This window comes from Canis lupus, chromosome 3 (genome assembly GCF_003254725.2).
Source record: "Canis lupus dingo isolate Sandy chromosome 3, ASM325472v2, whole genome shotgun sequence".
Taxonomy (NCBI): Eukaryota; Metazoa; Chordata; class Mammalia; order Carnivora; family Canidae; genus Canis; species Canis lupus.
In genome coordinates, this window is record NC_064245.1 from 7,493,207 (window position 1) to 7,498,135 (window position 4,929).

The 4,929-nt window shown below is 35.3% G+C and overlaps 1 pseudogene; it reads left to right on the forward strand.

Moving 5' to 3' along the window:
• Nucleotides 1-1,429: 1,429 nt before the first annotated feature.
• On the forward strand, nucleotides 1,430-2,543 carry LOC112653058 (heterogeneous nuclear ribonucleoprotein A3-like; annotated as a pseudogene).
• The last annotated feature ends 2,386 nt before the right edge of the window (nucleotides 2,544-4,929 follow it).

Sequence of the window (4,929 nt, forward strand, 5' to 3'; positions counted from 1 at the left end):
TAACTTTAGGTAGCTATTGGCATTCCTTGACTTGTGTACCCAATACTCATCCTCTGTGGTCTACCTCCATGGCCATATTGCCTCCTCCTCTTTTGTCTGTCTTCTCTATTTATTTCTTGTCATTGAATTTAGGGCCTATCTGGAAAATGGAGGATGACTTCCTTATCTCAAGATCCTCAACTTAATTTCAGTCACAAAAACCCATTTTACAAATAAGATAGCATTTGCAAATTTCAAGGGTTAAAATGTGGACATATCTTTTTAAATGCCATCATTCAACCCATGGCATAATAAGTGAAACATAGTTGATAGACACTATGTATTTGTATGTAATAAATATTAGTAGATAAAGTCATCATTACTTATACAATCAATGGAAATTTAATGGATCTAGAGGAAAATAAAATAAACATGGATTAAATAGCTACTCTGTACCAAGCAGAGAAGGGATCCAGGTTTTGTGTAACCTGGAGAACTATTTTTTAGGAAATAATATAAAATTATGAATACAAAAGTAGCTGTGAAAATGAGTTTATATCTAGAATGAGGAAAGGACTTGTAATCAATTATAAAGTCTTAAAAAATCTGAAAACCCCCAAAAAATAATAAAATAAAAATAATTAATTAATAAACAAATAAAAAAATAAAAATCTGAAAACCTTATGAACAAAACAAAATCCAGGAAAATAACCTATTACTTTTACTACTATTATTAATTGCCACTTCTATCATACTTGCATAACAATTTTTCCCCTACATTTTGGGTTCAATATAGTAATAATTTGTATATCATTTTAAAAAAATGATAATTCAGTCTTTCCTCTAGCATGGCTAATGAGAATTTGTTTTGTGTTATTGATAGCTTACAAGGTTTTTTCAAGCTTCAGTACAGAGGGAGTTTTATGTTGTTTTTTTTTTATGTTGTTTTATCTTTACTATAGTGTTTGATGTTTACTATAAAGCCACAGTTTTATGGTGTTTTATGATCACTGTGGGCAAGCTCTGGAAGCATCTCAGCACTTTGATCTTTAATATATGCCTCACCCCATGGACATGCTAGGTCCTCCCCAGACCTATCCCATGGACCTAGCTAGGTCCTTCCTGTCTCTTGTGAGCTGGTCCTGGTTGGTAGAGAGCAGAAATGGCTATAAACCAAGACCTTCAGAAGCTTCTGATCCAGACAGGGAGAGAATACCTTTTGTTCAGATCCTCTGGATGAACAATAAGTTCTACCATGATGAGATTTTCACAGAGGACATGGGTAGATGTGGAGATGCTGGTGACCCAGAACCACCCACAGTCCCAGAACTACTACCTAGAGCATGATCTGCACTTCCTCTTCATATCCAAGGGGGAGGGTATGCTGGAATTGAAAAGGACCTGTGCACCCATATTGAACTCGAGTTGGAAGAAGCAAGTCCATTCTCAAATGGAGGGCCATGATCCAAAGGAAACAGAGCAGTTGAGATAACTGTTTATTGGTGGTTTGAGCTTTGAAACTACAGATGATAGTTTAAGAGAACATTTTGAAAAATAGGGCACACTTATAGATTGTGTGGTAATGAGAGACCCCCAAACAAAACTTCTAGGGGTTTTGGTTTTGTGAATTACTCTTGTGTTGAAGAGGTGGATGCAGCAATGTGTGCCCGACCACACAAGGTTGAAGGGCGTGTAGTGAAACCAAAGAGAGCTGTTTCTAGAGAGGATTCTGTAAAGCCTGATGCCCATCTAACAGTGAAGAAAATTTTTCTTGGTTGTATTAAAGAAGATACAGAAGACTCTGTATCTTTGAGAGACTATTTTGAAAAGTATGGCAAAATTGAAACCATAGAAATTATGGAAGACAGGCAGAGTGGAAAAAAGAGAGGATTTGCTTTTGTAACTTTTGATGATCATCATACGGTTGATAAAATTATTGTTCAGAAATACCACACTACTAATGGACATAATTGTGAAGTGAAAAAGGCCCTTTCTAAACAAGAGAGGCAGTCTGCTGGATCACAAAGCGGTCGTGGAAGTGGATCTGGCAACTTCATGGGTTGTGGAGGAAACTTCAGAGGTGGTGGTAATTTTGGCCATGGTAGAAACTTTGGTGGAAGAGGAGGCTATGGTGGTGAAGGTGGCGGCAACCGAGGTAGTTATGGAGGAGGTGATGGTGGATATAATGGATTTGGAGGTGATGGTGGCAACTATGGTGGTGGTCCTAGTTATAGTAGTAAAGGAGGCTATGGTGGTGTGGACCAGGATATGGAAACCAAGGAGGCAGATATGGGTGGTGGTGATGGAGGATATGATGGTTACAATGAAGGAGGATATTTTGGAGGTGGTAACTATGGTGGTGGTGGGAACTATACTGATTTTGGAAATTATAATGGACAACAGCAATCAAATTATGGACCCATGAAGGGGAGCAGTTTTGATGGAAGAAGCTCGGGCAGTCCCTATGGTGGTGTTTATGGATCTGGTGGTGGAAGTGGTGGATATGGTAGCAAAAATTTCTAAAAAAATTTTCAGAAGAAAAGGGCTACAGTTCTTAGCAGGAGAGAGAGGAGTTGTCAGGAAAGCTGCAGGTTACTTTCAGACAGTTGTCCCAAATGCATTAGAGGAACTGTAAAAATCTGCCACAGGAGGAACGATGATCCATAGTCAGAAAAGTTACTGTAGCTTAAATAGGAAACTCTTCTTGTTCAGGACTGTCATAGCCACAGTTTGCAAAAAGCTGCAAAAAAAGTGCAGCTATTGATTAATACAATGTAGTGTCAATTAAATGTACATTCCTGAGGTCTTTTATCTGTTGTAGCTTTTTCTTTTTCTTTTTCTTTTCATTATATCAGGTATATTGCCGTGTAAATTGTGGTAGTGGTACCAGGAATAAAAAATTAAGGAATTAAAAAAAAAAAGAAAAAGAAAAAAGAAAAGGACCTGTGCAAGTTGGGGTCTGGAGCTTCAGTTTCATGAGTTTCACCTTAAATTCACTTCTGGAGTCAGGTATTTTATATATAGATATATTTAATTACTTTAAATGTTTAAATTGGTCATTTAAATTAGTTTGAAGTATAAGATTATAAATACCAGTAAGATATTAATATATTACTTATATTATCGGGGAGGATATAAGAATTGATATATTACTTCCAAGTTACAGTTTTGTAAAATTTGAAGCATAAGTCATTGAGTCTGAAAAGATATGATTAGGCTCTGAATTAACCTATGAAACCTACTAGAGAAATAAATCTATAAGCCTACTAGAGAAATAAATAAGATCACTTCCTCTATTAATAAATAAACAAGTACAACATCCATACCTTAACATATATGGACATACGATTTAATATAGCACTAGTTTTATTTAACACTGAATAAATATCCATCAGAATATCTGCATACCAACTAGGAATATGCTCTTCATATAATCTTTTGCCTATCTCCAAAAAAAAAAAAATGTAGCCTTTATACCATAAACCTGATCATAGAATAAGAAAAAAAATACTGAGAATAACAAAATACTATTTAAAGTCCTGTCTTATAACAGTTCATTTAGGCATACAAGGTACACAATTCAGTATCTAAGAATAAACTAGTAATCTGCTTTATGTTAAAAAAAATGGAAACAGCATTCTGAGATACAGCTGCATAGACTATATGATGAATATTCAACATATGAGAAACTGACAAATTTATCTTTACTCCATCATTAAGCGTTTTTTTTTTGTTTTGTTTTTTGTTTTTTTTGTTTTTTGACAAGCTGGGTATTCATCTCATTAAGGGTCTTTTTTGAGTGCATTCTTTTTATCTAATGCTTGCTCATGCCCTTTCCTGACATCCTATAAGACTAGCCTTTTCTTTTCCAAATTTCTGATTACCCATATTGTTAGAAACTCATACTCAGAAAATTCTTTTTAATGATAGGAAGACAAAACCTTGGTCAAAACTCTCATTCCACTACCTAAAGTTCGATTGAATAGCTTTTCCTTCAGCCCACCTTAAAAAAACAGAGAGAAAATCAGTCATAAATGTTTTTCATTAGCAAAAATATATTAACTATTTTCGCTCGCCCGAATTCCATCTCCTTTAAATTTTCAGGTTACCCCCAATTCAGGAAAAGAGAAGTCCCTGTTTTATAACAGAGCCTCCCACGTCAAATTCCATATTCCCTACGTAAATTATTCTTTTCATATATCTTTTACTATTGTATACAAGGCAAAACATTTGACTGGGGGACTTCATTCAGTTTTAGATCACTCACTAAAATGACATTCACCTAATAATAGCTCATTGAAATCAGTGTCCAAAATGGATTCCTGGTGTTAAGGTGGAAAATAACACAGGTAATAGGATTAAACTCTGATCTCTAAAATCCCTAGTCCACCACACTCACTGAGAAGCTTACTCTGAGATTTTTCTGGAAACTGCCGAAATTTGGCAAATCTGTGCACTAGAAGATTTCATAGTTCCTTTCCAAAAATTTGACAAGAGAGAATATTCTCCATGTTAAAAAAACATCCATGTGAGAAGTACATCATCAATGTAACAGCAGAGTTGCAGCTCCTTCATTTATTATGTATTCAGTGTGTTCTTTATGCATTCCACTGCCCCTGGGTTCATGACCAAACATCAATACATGTTAACACATTTTCAATATTTATAAGCTAAAAGCTTAGATCCAAGTGTTATCAATAATGGTCCTGCTACTCCATTCATATTCACCAGCATCTCAATTCTACTGCCTACCAATAAGCATCCTCAGGAATTAATGCAGGCTAACAGTTTAAAAAAAAAATCTAATTTAAGGCTGCTTTAGGGTTAGGACTGCCAAATGTCTCACTCACACAATTGCCACTTTCCTTGTTAATACTTACTTTAGAAAGGGCTTTGTTTTGCCATATGACAGAATGTGTAAACAGGTAGCTGAGCTCAAAATTATACTTG